At 35.3% G+C, this 17,651-nt stretch overlaps 1 long non-coding RNA gene across 1 annotated transcript; it reads right to left on the bottom strand.

Annotated features, from left to right (window-relative positions):
• Positions 1-8,779: 8,779 nt before the first annotated feature.
• Positions 8,780-17,226, bottom strand: LOC118499348. The gene is made up of 3 exons (XR_004901863.1): positions 17,216-17,226; positions 12,666-12,669; positions 8,780-8,938 (listed from the first exon to the last, which is right to left on the bottom strand). It is a non-coding gene; the product is annotated as an uncharacterized LOC118499348 (long non-coding RNA).
• Positions 17,227-17,651: the final 425 nt, after the last annotated feature.

Below are 17,651 nucleotides of genomic sequence, written 5' to 3' on the forward strand. Positions count from 1 at the left end.
ATAGCACTGCCTCTCATTAATTAAGTGGATATACTAGTCTCCCCAAATTGGTGAAATATATAATAGATACACACATATATGCAAATATTATGGGAAATTTCAGAAACAGTAGCACTGTAGGGAATCAGACTTGAGCAAGGTATTAAATGCAGTATGTGTATATTTAAAAACAAAAAAAATCTATGTTTAAGTTTTAGAAAATATAGATTAGTTAACCAAATAGCTGGATCTCTTTCACTTCTCTAAAATGTCAAAAATATAATTTAGTAACCAAAATGCTTAGACCCTAGTTCTTTATTTTGGGTCTACATGTGATCATATTCCTGAGTGAAGACTGATGTGTGTGGGTTCATTATCCATGACTATGCTGGTATGGATATACTTCTAAGGAGACTGTAGATATCCAAGGTAGGTTTTAATTCAGCTTACTGGCATTTTCCCCTAATTAATTTGGTGTGCAAGCCCAGCTTAACAAATTAATATTTGAGACATATTTTGGGGTGTTAAGTTTAATTACTGCTAAGTAAGGCATATATATTAAATACAAATTTTATGACAGTGTGCAATAGAAGTTACAGAGCAAAAATAATATCTGAAATGTGAAGAATGGCTTTTATTAATTTGCCACTTCTCTGGAAAATGTCTGGTTGCTTTACAGAGATGATCTTGTATAACCCTCATAACAGCTTTACAAGCTATATATCTTTGTCCACATTATAAAACCAGTCAAAGTTCCAAGAATGTGAGTATATAGCAACTAAATATCTTCAAGAAAGTCAGTTTCCCAAATCTATCACTCTTCCAATTCCACCATGCTTCTGATCAACATTCAGCTTTTAGCTTTTTCTCACAAGGCTCTACAAAGATGCCAAAGAGAAAGTTATTTAATCTTGACAAAAAGGAATGAACTTGAAGAAGTAAAAGTGTTTTCTTTTATTAAGATTCTAATGTCCCATTCTCTGTAGCCCCAAGGACCGATGATCTCTACTAAGTTATTACACACCCTGGCAATTCTAATATGCCTGCTTCTGCCTCAGTAGAAACATATTTGTTGATCAATTCCATTTGTAATTACATCTGGGAAAAGGGATTATAGAGACAAATACACTCAGCTGTTTTGTTCCCATGAGTATGACATGAAATTAATCACTGGCCCAATCTTCCCCTTGTTTCAGTGTTATTGATCAAGGCAAATCCTTTGCTAAGACGGGCACATACCAGCCCAACCACAGGAGTATTTAGAAGAACAAAATGAAAATATTTACTTCAAAAAACAATTTGATCTCTTAATGCAAAGATTACCATTAATGATTGTGAACTCTTGCTTATATTGATTAGGTATGGAATTATACCTGGCCTATACCATTAGTCACTTCTGCATTTTAACTATAATTGTGCTCAATGGTGAACTCTTTTCAGTAATTCAGAAGCACAACTAATTTTTAGATTTATGATGGTTGTGTCACTGACTTCTTACAATCCACATCTGATTTTTTAAAAGATATTAAGAGGAGTCTCTGTGGTGCTGCTGCTTTGACAAATATGAATGAGAATAACTCCTAAGAGACTGATGCAATCAGCTGCTGACGTCACATTAACTTTGATTGGATATTAAATATAGCTTAAATATTTAACACATTGATCAAATAGGTAGTATACTTTTTAGTTAATTTGTGTGGTAGAATAGAGACAAAAACCCTTACTGCTTTTTATAAAATGTCCAAAATGGTGTATTTACCTTTTGTAACAATTTTCTAGAATCAGTGTTTGCAAAGTGTGTGCCTCTTAATACCAGTCTGTGCTTTGTTATTTGGTGTTTACCATGCATGAAATATATTTTTGGAAAATACATGGTGTATAAAAATCTAAGATTTTCACAGTGTTTCATAGACAAAATGAGTTAGAATTCTTCAAAATAAGGTTAAGCTTATTCAAAAGGTTAGAATTATTTAAATTCCAACAAATTTTACTTAGTTTTCTTCTCAGAGAATGTCATAAGATTGGTGTTCTGTGGTGCACAATCTGAGAACTATTTCTCCAGAATACAGAGTCTCTGCAACACATTGTCTTGTAATCTCTAACTTCAAAATATGTGCATGATCAACAAATATAAAATATTCTAAATGAGAATCAGTCTCAGGTAAACATGCTAAAGGTGTATATTAGAAATATAGGTATATGGATTGCTTTTATCTTCATTTTAAAAGACAGTGTTAACACATACTCTAACATACCAGTAACAAATGCAACCAATTATTGAATACCTACAATATTCCAGGAAACATGCATGGACATTTTAAAATGTTATGTTCTTCATCAGAATACAAAAGCAATGCATGTTCAATGGAAAAAAATGTGATAAATTAAGTACAAAGAAGTAAAAAGCAAAGAAAAAACTTATGTCACATTCATTCTTATATTTTCTTCAAGTTTTTTAATGCAAAAGTTTTAGGCAAATTAATAATCTGGAAAAAACATATCATTTAACTTCAAGGTAAATATCGATACTTGATTTCTGTCATTCAGAGACATTCAGCCATAATGCAAGTGTGGTACATAAACCAATTGATGGGGCGCTGCCAGTGGGGTCAGGGAATGCACTTTGGGTCTTAGATTTCAAAGTTTAGATTATATGATGTGACTTTTTATTTTGTTAAACATTACTGTAAATGATTGAAATGGGATATTTTCATGAAGATCTCTAAACATCTTGCATAAAATTGTGCAAATAATACATTCTATATCCAAAAAAATAATAAAAGTTATGGATGTAAAGTAGTTTTTTCCTCCTTTATCTTTGTTAATTGTCTTTTTCAAATAATGTGTAACATAATAACTATTCTATCACCAAGGTCAAACTCTTTTTATATATGATGGACTTTTGTTGTCATAATTTTTCTGAACATTAACAATTGTTCCAATAACATAATTCTAAAGAGAACCATATTGTACAAAGATAATGATCTTTAAGTGTTGTTCCCCACACCCCTGAATTATGTGCAGTGAAGAGCAGTTAATGTGCTCTTTTCTTGTTTTTTTTTTTATTGTATTTTGTCTTAATAGTCTAAACATTCCATGATGACTTCTTGACAAGTTGTTCCCTTTTTAAAAGCTCCGATTTTTAAAAGCAGATATTACATAACTGCTGTGGAACAAATGGTGTACAAACTCTCTTTTCTCTTTCCAATCCCTTAGCATATGTTGTAGTCATAAACTGATCTTCACTACTCTACTAAAAACCCTCCTTTCCCAGTAATTAAAGACTTAACTGTTGTTTAATGTCATACAGGATATTCATTTTTGCCAATTTTGGTGTAAATTTGAGATCTTTTAAGGTCCAAAAATTTTTACTCATCCATCATGACATCATCTTCAACAGTCTCATTTAACAAAGAAAAAACTGGTCCAAAGTAAGATGAATCACTGTGCCAGAATGACAGTGTCCTTTATCTCAGCAATATGTCTGTGTAATTATCCAGCATAGAGAGCATATCCAGTCATGATCTGGTCTAAATAATTCAGGATGGTAATTTCACAGTAACTTCATTAGCATATTATTTCTAATATAGTCAAGGCATTAAATCTAATGTGCACTAGATGGACATACTGAGTCTGTCCAAAAAAAGTCCAGCCGTTGTTAATATAATGAGAACAGTTTGCACAACATGGATATAATCAGGCAGCCAAGGAGAATAGACTGGAATGAACATGAGTGAACAATGACAACTTCACTGTACTAGTCAGCGGGAGTGGTAGACACTGTTGAGTGAGCACATGTACAGTGTGGCTGTTGCATTTCACATGGCTGAGCAAGAGGAGAGAGAAGATGGCAGCCAAATAGGTAGAAGCTGAGTCTATTTGCTCTTGCCCCTAACTTGAATTCTTGGCTAATCTTCTGACAAATAACCTGAACAATCAACAGAATCTTAGTTGATAAGAACTTTCGAAGCCAAGCAGTTTAGAAGACACTTCACAAAGGGTGGTAAGGTGATTTTATAATGAAAAAGGAAATACCCCATGTGTGGCACTTGCAGCCATGGAGAGGCTAGCAGAAATTCCAGCTTTATGGCACCCTCATCTCCCAGGGTATACAACCTCTGACCCAGGCTGGGAGTGACTTGGGAGGATTTATGAATTTGGGGAGATCCAGGCTACACACACACACAGTGTGCAGCACTTCCATAGCTGCAACACCATATGCCAACTGGGAGAGTTTGAGAGTGTAAGAAAGAGGGATTCCATCTCCCAAAAGGATCAGGGGGTTGCACCTAGGTGGAGTGGAGGCAGGCTGTGGCCAGCCATGACTGTGAGGGACTTCTGGCTTTTTGGAGAGGTGGTGTATACAAAAAACCCCAAACCAAAACAAACAAACAAACAACAGACAGCTACTTCATGGTGCAGTGGGTGTACCACAGAGAGACTTTTTAAAAGGAGAGAGGAAGTGTGATGGGCAGGGATGCCATGCACAGTTGCCCTGCCAGAAAAGGAACAAGATTGAAAGTGCTATTTGCTTCCACTGAATACAGCTGGGCAGAGAGATCAGAAAGATGCACAGCATAAGGACTTCTGAGCCCTAGCCCAGTGTGTCTAGCAAGCCATGGGCTATGCAAAATGGAGAGTTCAGGACTGTGTCTACTGTGAGGGCAGTGGGCTGGGAACTAGATGGACAAGAGTTGAGTGCCTGAGATTATTTACAGCCAGATAGAACCCCCTTACCTGGCAGAATTCAAACTTCTGGAGAGGGAAGGACATACCCAGCCCCCACCTCCTGCAGGGTTGCTCTGCAGAACAGGCAAGACAGACTCAAGAACCCCCTACAGGGTGCTTACCCATAGGAGAAAGGCAGAAAGATAAGCACAAAGGGCCTATTTTGTACTTCTCTCATGAAGACAAAATACACTGGTTCCTAGGGTTCTAGTCCACTGAGGCCAGCAAGGCAAGGAGATCTGAAACTGGTACAGCAAGGGGGATTCAAAGCCCTGTCCATCCACAGGTCGCACAGAGTTGTAATCAGCACCAATTAGGAAAGAGCTGAACCTCTTACACAGATAGGCCCCTCCTTTGAAACGGACAGCCAGTTCATCAGTAACTTTATATTACTGGAAATAAGCTGGGACAGAATAAGACGGGTGGTGCAGGGGTAGGGGAACACACCCACAGTTTTCCCAGAAGACTGAACAAGGGAGACCCTCGGGTCCCACCATCCCGACCACAATAGAAGCCCCCTCTAGAGGCAGGTGAAGGTAGTACATGCGGTGCTGCCAGAAGTGGGATGACCCACGCCTGGGCCTTGAGCTGATGAAAAAGCCAGAGGTGAATCCAAAAGGAATAGACAGAAGGCAAACACTAAACTCTGCTGAGATGAGTTACACCTTGTTCTTCTTCAGAATTTGCATTATTTTTCTCTCACATAGCCTTTTAACATTTCATTTTCCTTCAATTGTATTTCAAGTAATTCATTATTGTGTTTTAGTTTTTTTCTATTTATATTTTTATATATTTTATTTTATTTATTGCAAATCTCACAATGTACCTTTCCCTTGTCTTACTCCATTTTGCTTTCTTCCTGCCATGTCTTATCATTCATTTTAAATTTTATTTTCCCCCCTTTGACACCTTGTTCCCATTCTTTACTTTTACTATTTCTCTTCCCTCTACCCTCTCAAAATCATTTTTCTTTCTTTAGTCAGCTCACATTATTTTTTCCTTTCTTCTAATTTTCTTATTTTATTTCCACCTTTATTAATTGTTGCTTATTTGGCATGGATATTGTGGTTCGTGCTGTTGTCCTTCAATTTTATTCCTAGTTGTTCACTATTTTTTTTAATTCAAATCTCTTACTCTCCCCCTCTCTTACTCCATTTTGTCTTCCTCTGGCCCTTGCTTATTTGAATTTGGGATTTTATTTTTTTCCTTAGGCTGGATTATATTCCTTACTCTTATTATTTCTTCTCCCTGTAGTCTCTGAAAATCACTTTTCTTTACAGTAGACAACTAATATTCTCTTTCCTCTTTCTTATAATATTCTTATTCTATTTCCACCTTTATTAACATTTGCTCATCTGTCATTGTTATTGACCCTGTTGTGGTTTTTCTTCAATTTTGTTCTTATTGGTTCACTATTCTTTTAATTTGATTTCAAAATTCATATTATAATCTTCACTTTATTACTCAATTTTGCCACTGCCCTTTTCTCTTTTACTTATGTTTTAAAAGTTATTTTCTCCTTTTCTCTCTTCCCTCTCAAAATCATTTTTCTGTCCTTTAGTCATCTTATATTATGTTTTCCTGTCTCATAATATTTTTAATGCCTTTCTACCTTCATTAATCTTTGCTCATTTGCTGTTGATATTGCTAATGTGGTAGGGAGGTATTTTTGCTCATGTGGGTTTGGTTTTCTGTGTAGTTTTGCTTTGCTCTGCCAGCACCTGTACAACAGTATACAAGATGTGGTGGAGAGGGGAGATTCACGGAAGTATAAACCACCAATAATCAAAGCCCAGATACAACAACGGAGCCCATATAAACTCCAGAAAGGACATGCCGAGAGCATCCAGATCAGTACTTCAAAGAGACTGCCCCACTGGGTCCCATTGAACTCCTACCACAGAAGGTAACCCCAGGAAGACAGGCAGTCAAAGCAGAGCAATATGAAATGCAGAAACAAAGGGAGTCTCCTAAAATGGGGAGACAAAGAACCTCCAATGGAAAGGAAAGAAGGAAACCCTAGAGAAAGAGTTAAATGAAATTGAGGCAAGCAATCTTTTAGACATAGAGTTCAAAATAATAGTTATAAGGGTGCTTAAGGAACTCAGTGAGAGCTACAAGGAACATTATGGTAGCTACAAGGAACTTAGTGGGAATTATAGCAGCATGAAAAAGGACATAGAAACTATGAATAAGAACCAGGAAGAAATGAAGAATACACTCTTTGAAATGAAGAATACACTAGAAGGAATTAAAAACAGGCTAGATGAAGCAGAGGACTAAACCAGTGACCTGGGAGACAAGGTAGAAAAAAAGACACAGAACAATAAAAAGAAAAAAAAAGACTCAAAAAGAATCAGGATAGTTTGAGGGAGCTTCAGGACAACATAAAGTATAAAAACATTCATATAATAGGAATACCAGAAGGAGAAGAAAAGGAACAAGGGATAGAAAACATATTTGGAAAAAAAATGACAGATACCTTTCCTAACTTGGTGAGGGAAAAATTCATGCAAGATTAGGAAGCACAGAATGTCCCAATCAAGATGAATTCAAAGAGGCCCACTCCAAGACACATCATAATTAAAATGGCAAAATTTAAAGACAAAGAGAAACTCTTAAAGGCAGCAAAGGAGAAATAGCTAGTAAAACACAAGGGAGCTTTGATAAAGCTATCAGCTAATTTCTCAACCAAAACATGACAAGCCAGAAGGGGTTGACAAGAAGTATTCCAAGTAATGAACAACAAGGACCTGCAACCAAGACCACTCTGTCCAGCAAGGCTCTCATTTAAAATGGAAGGTGAAATAAAGAGCTTCCCAGACCCCACCCCCCACCAAAAGACTAAAAAAGTACATCTACATGAAACCAGCACCACAGGAGATGCTAAAGGGACTGCTTTAAGTAGAAAAAGAAATAGAGAAAAAGAGAGAGGAATATATATACAAAGGGAAAAATGGCAATGAACAAGTATCTATCAATAATAACCTTAAATGTAACTGGATTAAAACTCCACTCAAAAGGCAAAGGGTAGCTGAGTGGATAAGAAAACACAATCTGCATATATGCTGTCTACCAGAGACCCCACCTCAGAACAAAAGATCTACTAAGGTTGAAAGTGAAAAGATGGAAAAAAATATATTCCAAGCAAAAGGACATGAAAAAAAGAAAATGGGGTAGCAATACTTATATCATACAAAATTGACTTCAAAACAAAGGCCATAACAAGAGACAAAGATCACTACATAATAATTAAGGGAGTGGTCCAACAAGAGGACATAACCCTTGTAACATATATGTACCCAATGTAGAAACACCTAAATACATAAGGAAAATCTTGGAGGACTTTAAGAAGGAAACTGAGAGCAATATAGTCATCAGTGGATTTTAACAATCCACTGTCAACAATGGATAGATTTTCCAAACAAAGAATCAGCAAGGATATTGTGGCATTGAATAATACTCTAGGTCAAATGGACTTAATTGATATTTAACAGACCATTTTATCCCAAATAAGCAAATAATACATTCTTTTCAAATGTACATGGATCATTTTTAAAGAAAAACCATATGGTAGGACATAAAACAAGCCTTAACAAATTCAAGAAAAATGAAATCATATCAAGCATCTTCTCAGGTCACAATGGCTTAAGACTAGAAATCAACCTCAAGGAAAAACTTAAAAACATTCAAATACATGGAGACTGATTAAGCAATGAATGGGTTGACAATGAGATCAAGGAAGAAATCAAAAAGTACCTGGAAACAAATGAAAATGAACACACAACAACCCAAAACTTATGGGACATAGGGTAAGCAGTCCTGAGACAGAAGTTCATAGCAATACATGCCTACCTAAATTAGACAGAAAAATCTCAAATCAAAAACCTAACTCTACATTTAAAAGAACTAGAGGAACAACCAGAGAAACAGCCCAGAATGATTAGAAGGAAGGAAATAATCAAGATCAGATTAGAATTAAATGATATAGAAACAGAAAAAGAAATCTAAAGAATCAATGAATCCAGAAGCTGGTTCTTTGCAAAGTAAAACAAAATTGACAAACCTTTAACAAGACTCATCAAGAAAAAAAAGAGAGGATCAAATAAATAAAATCAGAAGTGAAAGAGAAGTAACAACTGATACCACAGCAATAGAAAGGATTATAAGAAATTAATATGAACAACTATATGGCAAGAAACTGGACAATCTAAGCAAAATGGACAAATTTCTGGAAATTTGGATACAATATCCCAAAACTGAATAGAGAAGCAGAAGGACTGAACAGTCCTATAACAACTAGTGACATTGAAGCAGTAATAAAACTACTGGCCCATACAAACCCTGGGCCAATGGCTTCACAGGCAAATTTTACCAAACATTCAAAGAAGAACTAACACCTATCCTTCTCAAACTGTTCTAAATTCAAGAGGAGAGAAGACTCCCAAAGTCTTTTTACAAGGCCAGTATTATCCTAATTCCAAAACTAGGTAAAGATACAACAAAGAAAGAAAATTACAGTTCACTATGTCTGGTGAACATACATGCTAAAACCTTCAACAAAATATTGGTAATCCTGATCCAGCAATACATTAAACATATCATACACTTCAGTCAAGTTAGATTTATTCCAGTGATGCAAGAATGGTATAAAATTCACAAATCTATAAATGTAATACATCATATAAACAAAATGAAAGACAAATATCATGTGGTCATATCAATAAATGCTGAAAAAGCTTTTGATAAAATCTAGAACCCAATTATGATGAAAAAATCTCAGCAAAGTAGGAATAGAGGGAGCATACCTCAACATAATAATGACCATATATGAGGAACCTACCACCGATATCATACTCAATGGCCAAAAATTAAAGTGTTTTCCTTAATATCAGGGACAAAACAATGGCATCTGTTTTCACTACTTTTATTTAACATAGTACTGGAAGTTCTAGCCACAGCAATTAGACTAGAAAAAGAAATAAAAGGCATCTAAATTGGAAAGGAGGAAGTAAAACTGTCATTATTCACAGATGACATGATAGTATACATAGAAAATCCTATAGTTTTCACCAAAAAACTACTTGACCCAATAAGTGAATTTGACAAAGTATTTGCATACAAAGTCAATATTCAGAAATTGATGGCATTCTTGTATACCAACAATGAATTATCAGATACTGAAGCTAAGAAAAAAAGCCCATTTTATTTTCTCTTTTTTAAATTTTTTTAATTTTCTATCTTTTACTCCCATCAAAACCCACCTACCCAGCCCTCCCCTCCTCCCTCCCATTTCCACCTGCCCCCAGTTTTTATCCATGTGTCCTTTATACTTGTTCCTGTAAACCCTTCCACTTTTCCCCTGAAATTCCCCTGAAATTCTCTCTCCTCTCCCCTCTGAACCCTGTCAGTATGTTCTTTATTTCAGTGTCTTTGGTTATATCTTGCTTGTTTCTTTGTTTTGTTGTTTAGGTTCCTGTTAAAGGTGAGATCATATGGTATTTGTCTTTCACTGCCTGGCTTGTTTCGCTTAGCATAATGTTTTCCAGCTCCATCCATGCTGTTGCAAAGGGTAGGAGTTCCTTCTTTCTTTCTGCTGCATAAAATTCCATTGTGTAAATGTACCTAGTTTTTTGATCCATTCATTTAAAAAAGCCCATTTTATATAGCAACAAGAAAAATAAAATATGTGGGAATAAACTTAACCAAGGATATAAAAGACTTGTACTTGGAAAACTATAAAACAGTGAAGAAACAAATTGAGGAACATAGAAGTATAATCTGTGTTTATGGAAAGAAACAATTAACAACATTAAAATGTGCATACTTCCCAAAGCAATCTAGATTCAATGCAGTTCCTATCAAGATAACAATGGAATACTTCACAGATATAGAACAAACATTCCAAAAATTTATATGGAACCATAATAGCCTCAGCAATCCTGAGAAAGAAGAACAAAGTTAGAAGGGTCACATACCTGATATTAAACTGTACTAAAAGGCCATTGTAATCAAAACAGTCTGGTACTGGCATAAGAACAGACACAGAGATCAGTGGAAGAGAATAGAGAGCTCAGAAATAAACCCATATCTCTATGGTCAATTAACATTTGACAAAGTAGGCAGGAGCATACAATGGAGTAAAAACAATCTCTTCAGTAAATGGTGTTGGGAGGACTGGACTGGTACACGCAAAAAGTGCAACTAGACCACCTACTTACACCATACACCAGAATAAACCCAAAATGGATAAAGGACTTATTAAATCATGATACCATAAAGTCCTGGTGGAAAACATAGGCAGTAAAATTTCAGACATCCCATCTAGAAATATTTTTGCCTATATATCTCCAAAGCAAGGGAAATAAAGGGAAAAATAAACAAATGGGACTATATCAAATTAAAAGGTTTCTTCATGGCTAAAGAAATTATCATCAAAATGAAAAGGAAACTGACTGTATGGGAGAACATATTTACCAGTGATAGATCAGATAAGAGTTTAGCCTCCAAAATATATAAAGAACTCATATAACTCAACATCAGGAAGACAAATAATTCAATTAAAAAATTGTCAAAGGACCTGAATAGGCTCCTCTCCAAGGAGGACATATAGATGTCCCATAGACATATGAAAAAAAGCTCACATCACTAGCTATCAGATAGATGGAATTTAAAACCACAGTGAGATATCACCTCACACCTGTCAGAATGGCTATCATTAATAAATCAACAAACAACAAGTGCTGGTGAGAACGTGAAGAAAGGGAACCCTAGTGCACTGTTGGTTGGAATGCAGACTGGTGCAGCAACTCTGGAAAACAGTATGTAATTTCCTCAAAAATGAAAAATGAAACTTCCTTATGACCTAGCAACTCCACTGCTGGGAATATATCCTAAGAATAATGAAACACCAATTCAAAAGAACTTATGCATCCTGATGTTCATAGCAGCACTATTTACAATAGCTAAGTGTTGGGAACAGCCCAAGTGTCCAGCAGTAGATGAGTGGATCAAAAAACTGTGGTACATTTACACAATGGAATATTACACAGCAGAAATAAAGAAGGAAGCCCTACATTTTGTGAAGGCATTGGTGGAACTAGAGACTATTATGTTAAATGAAATAAGCCATTCAGTGACAGAGAAATGTCATATGACTTTACTTATAACTAGAATCTAATGAATCAAAAACTAACTAACAAATAAAATAGAGCCAGAGACATGGAAACATGGAAAAGACATAGTTGTAGGAGGAGAGTAGGGAGGGGGGAATGGTGGGAGGAAGGAGAAGGGACTAGTAAAAGAATATGTAGGAATGACATATGGACATGGACAATGGAGAGGGGACTGATGGTGGGAGAGAGGGGTGGGCTGGGTGGAGGAAGGCAAAAGGGAAAAATTTCTGACACCTATAATAGGATAAATAATGAAAAAAGAACCTACATCAAAACAAGAGATAAAACTCAAATGCATCAAATCCTTTAAAACAACTTTTTATTAAAGTATGCAACCAATAGTTTTTATTACTTACTTATAAAGTTATTTTTAAAGGAACAGTGACTGATAATACTGACAGAAATAAGGATTTAAGAATATCTATAAATTTTATTTATGTGAACTACTTACCGATACAGAAAATTAAGTAGAATACATTTTTATCTCTCAATAAGAATTATCACTGTAAGAGGTTTATTTTATAAAATCTATTGAGTTATCTGTTTGATTATGTTCTGTCAGCTCTTTGAACACCACCCGTAGAATGTGCTAGACATGATGCTGACTGAGCTCTGAGGCAAGGTCATAAAATGCCCCACAGCTTTTAACTAGGTCTCTTGGAACCAGTGCCCTGGGAGAAGTCAGCCACCAATATGCTGTGAGCAAATGTCTAAGGTAGCCAAGCAGTGAGGCCACATGGAGAGAGTGAGATGCATGGATGTTCTCCAGCTATTTTAGCCAACCCAGCTCAGATGAAGACAACATGAGTGAAGATGTTTTCTTGGATTTTTCTTGGAGGCTAACTTGAGTTAAGCCTCAAGTTAGCTCCAGCATGATTGCTATTTAACTGAATCCAGTGAAAGACCCCAAGTGAAAACCACCCTGTTCAATACTATCAACAACAGAACTGTTGAGAGAATACTAAAATGCTGTTTTAAGCCACTATGTTTTGGGGTGTTTTGTTATAGCAATAGGTAACCAAAAAGAGATATAGACTATTTCCCTCTTGGCTTACTTTTTAGTCATAACATTTCCTTGCTTGTAAGTGAAATTTGCACACAAATTTTGTGAGTTTATTGATATTCTTGCTGTCTTTGTTTTGTATGTACAATTCTCTGCTTAGAAAATCTGAATGAATGTGTTTGTGTGTGTTTGATCCTATTATAAAAATTAGTCTTGAAGAGCAACTAGATTCACTTTCTAGAAGAGGGGGAAATACTTCTGAATATTTTAAGTAAATACTTTGATCTGCAAAAAAAAAATGACTGAGCAAGTAAAGTAATGAATCCTCATCAAATTTTGTGTTAAGCTTGAACATTCCTCTGTGGAAACCACTGGGATGATCCAGAAGGCTGCAGCTATGGGCAACTGGTGATTGGCAGCTTCATTGAAAAACACAGCTGCTCATGCATTACATCTTATGCAGAGTCTTTGGTGAAACATCAAATTACCCAGGTGACTCAGCCCTGCTAAAGCCCAGATTTGGTGCCCCGAGACTTCTGGCTTTTCCCAAAGCTACAGTCACCTTTGAAAGGGAAGAGATTTCAGACAGTATAGGATGGGGTTCAAAGAAATAGGATGGGGCAGCTGATGGTGATTCCAACAAAGGATTTTACAGAGTGCTTTGAACAGTGGAAGAGACTCTGGGAGAAATGTGTTAAGTCCCAAGGTGACTACTTCGAAGGGAAATTGTACTCCTATTTACAATGTTTCTTGTATCCTTTTCAATAAACGTCTCTATTTTTCATATTACATGGCTGGATACCTTCTGGACAGACCTCGTATTAAACAAAAATACTCTTGCTATTGAACTCCACATGATTAGTGGAGGGGCATGGGGAGAAGGAACTAATTTAAAGCACCAAGATGAGTTTCAGCAGCCTTCGATTTTTTTTTAATCAGCTACTGAAAATAGTTCATTATGTCTGACCTTAGAACATAAGTCTCTATATGAATTACAAACATGTTATATTTCCAGCAATATGTAGACCTGTAACAAGGACAGTTGTAGAAGTTTCTCATGAATGAGAGATTACATGTAGTACAACTTCTGGCACTTTTAGATTCATGGATGATTTTTTGTCCTTTGAACCAAGGTACAAGACAGTGGCTTTACCATGTTGGAACCATTCAGAAAAAGTTACAGTCATCATGGTTTAGAATGGCTGCTAATTTTTTTTGACAATTTCTTCCTGGCTTTTCTTTTTTTGAGGATATTCCATTGAATCCATTGTGTCAGAACCAACTATGAGTTGCTTGCCATCCAGTCCATAAGTCAAAAGGGAATGCTCACAGATGAGCAAATTTACCAAAATGGCAACATCAAATTCAAAATAAGAATAGCAGCAATTTAGACAGTGTAATCATCTCTAGATGTTTTTATACTCAAGTATTTTTATAAAATCCAATAGCTATGTGTTTCCCATTTACACTGAAGTTTTTCAGTGATGACTGGAAATCCCACTCAGAGTCAGCCTTTGCTTTCCCAGGATCCAGGCCTGTGAAGGATCTACCTCCCTGCCTCAGCAACCTCTGTTTTAAACTTTTTCATGATTATATGTTTATTTTCTCCACATTTGTTAGTCAGACAGCTGGTTGTGGTATGCTTTTCACAGTTTATTTGCTCAGTCACTCTAAAACGGAGCTGGGTCTTTTGCTTTCACATTTTTGTGTTGGTTTTAATGTTGAGTTTTTGTTTAGCGAAATCTGTTTCTAGTGCTAAATTTGTTGAAAGACATTTATGTCCACTTTGATGTTTAATTTTTTTTAAAATTTATTGATCTTTTTAAGAGAGAGGGAGGAAGAGAGAGAGAGAAATGTCGACTTGTTGTTTCAATTATGTATGCATTCATTGGTAGCTTCCTGTATGTGTCCTGACTGGGGATCAAACCTGCAACTTTGGTGTATTGCGACAACTCTCTAAACAACAGATCTATCCAGCCAGGACTCCACTTTGATGTTTTTAGTGCAGAAGATTAAGTCTGTTGTATTCTGTTTGACAAGCCTCTTTGAGTTACCTTACTAACTTCACATGTACAAAACCTACCTCAGACATGTCAGCTATGAAATTCACCTGTGCTACCCTCTGTTTCTTTTTATTTCGAGAGATAAAATGTTTAGATAATTTACCAAATTATGTATTGATTTGCATTATGAGGCATTGATTTAGATTTACTTGCATTTATCTGTATTTCTAGAGATGCCATTTTGCTTTCTGAAAACTTATGTTGCCCTTGATTAGATATATTGCATTCCCTGCTGCTTATCATCTAGTTTCCTACTATATAATTCCTATAAGATTGTGATCTACCAGATTAGTATAAGGAGATGCTTTTCTGTTTCACTATATCCTTCTAAGGTATTTTTTGTCTATTTACCTGTCAATTTCTGTTTTAGATTCTTAAAATACTTTAGCAAGTCAAATGTTGTAACAAATTGGTTTGCTTCCACCTTAAATACATGATTATTGGATTCTCCATATCTTCAGAATCATTTGACCTCCAGTGATAGAAGATACCTTAATAAAAAAATGTGATGTCCACAGTCTCTGACTTCAGCACTTTGTTTACTCTATTTGTATAGGGAAGAGGAAGGAAGAGAACTTTTAAAGGAAGATTTAGACTTCTGTATCTGTTAGGCACTTGATGTACATTTCTTCATGAAATTCTCATAATAATCCTAAAAAGAAGTTGTTATCATTTTCTTCACTTTCTAGGTGAGTTAATTAAAAATTGGAGAAGTTAAGTATCAGCCTCAAGGTCTTACAGCTAATAAGAGGATTTAAATATAAGTCCTGACTCCACAGTCTGCATCTTCCATAGTAATCAGATTCTTTTCCTTTTATAGTTTTACATTCTAGCTTACCTTGTGTTTTCATTATTTATATGGATATTAATTCTCTCTTTTAGATCAGTGATTCTCAAAGCATGGCTCATGGAGTATTAGTATCAAATTTACCCAGGCTAGCTATTTGAGTGCTGATTCTTGTTTGCTGTCCTAGATTTACTAAATTGTAGAAACTTAGCAGAGGGCAGAATCTACCTTACTCATACAAGTCCTTGGTAAATCTGATGCACAGTATAATTTGAAACCTCCTTTCCTTCTAAAGAGTCATGTTCAATACATCTATTCATTTTCTATATTTCCCAATTTGGTGTCAGACAGATGGTTGCTCAACAAATGCTTATTATATCAGATTCTGAAAATAATTTTAGAATCCTGAGAGAGAAGCTTTTATTTTATATTAAATCAACCAATTAATTGTCTGTGATATTGGCTACCAGAAATATCCTATAACTCCTTTACTGACTAGTCCTTTGCATTCTAGGTGGCAATACAGAGAACACAAGACCAGGTCACAGAATTTTAGACAGCATGTAGACCAATAAGTACCCTATGACATTAAAAAATATTGGCAGTGCAATATCTCAACTCTCATCAATGAGTTAGTTTCCAAAAATTTGTATGTTAGGTAGGCCCCTTCAACAGTTTCTAACTCAGTCATTTTTGTTGTGTTTTTTTTTTTCTTTTACCATAAAAGATTATAATCCACGAGATTATTTTAATCCATGTTCACAATGGAGATGTGAACAGGTGGCATTTTGATAAAAGAAATGGAAAGGATAAGCCTAAAAATGAAACCTTTGATTTCAACATAAAAATATTTTTATTCAGGAATCTTGACTGAATATCTTTAAACCTGCAGAATTCTTTTTTAAACTGCCAATGGACACTGATACCTGTCCACTAGTTTCTTACTCTCTAGATTTCTTGAGATCATGGGACTCATTTGGATCTCACCTCATTTACCAAATTAATTAATTAAATGACTGACAAATTGTAGAGATCTTAAATATCTGCTTGGGAAAATCTGAAAGTTGAAAGGCATGCTAATTTTTCACTCAGGTTTGGTTTAATAGGTGAGGTTCATAGTGCCTAAGCATAGAGATCAAACAGACCTATTATGTTAGGTCTTACTCTCAACTCTTCTAAACCTTATACAGAGAATCCAATAAACTCCTCTAATTCCAAATGATAATTTATTCCATATTAAGTCTTTCTTTAATATTCATATGGGAATAGATGAAGTTATTTTCTGTAATTCTTTGAATATAATGAAATCAGTTGTTTTTCCTACATATTCCTTTGCTGTTAAATTTAGTTTATAAGAGAATGATATTAGAATATAGCAAAACCTTCATATATGTCATTATCATATCTTATAGATAGTTTCATTGTAGTGCTTACCACAGAGTCTTCTAATAAGTTATCATTTGTTCTAAACATTTGGAACATACATTAAATGCTTAGAAAACATGTTGAGTGGTGAATACATTTATGAAATGAAGGTCTCAAACTAAACAAACTTTAAGTTTTCTTCTATTTCTAAATTTTTCAACTATTGTGGATGTTTTATGTACACAATTCAATTACCATCAAACTCTCAAAACACAGGAGAATTTTCTCAGTTTCTGCTTTCCATTAAACAAGGTATATCCAGAATGTGTTTAGCTATGCACTATGAAAAACAGAGACATTTATTGAAGAAGATACAAGATACAAGAATCATTGTACATAGGACAATGACACCTCAGTCCCCTTCAAAGTAGTCACCTCACACAGTTCCCCCAATCACCATCATCTGTCCTATCATGTTTTCCTAAATCTCACTGATGGTGTGAAATCTCTTCCCTTCCAGAGGTGATTTCAGTTTTGGGAAAAGCCAGAAG

This window comes from Phyllostomus discolor, chromosome 3, assembly GCF_004126475.2.
Source record: "Phyllostomus discolor isolate MPI-MPIP mPhyDis1 chromosome 3, mPhyDis1.pri.v3, whole genome shotgun sequence".
Classification (NCBI taxonomy): domain Eukaryota; kingdom Metazoa; phylum Chordata; class Mammalia; order Chiroptera; family Phyllostomidae; genus Phyllostomus; species Phyllostomus discolor.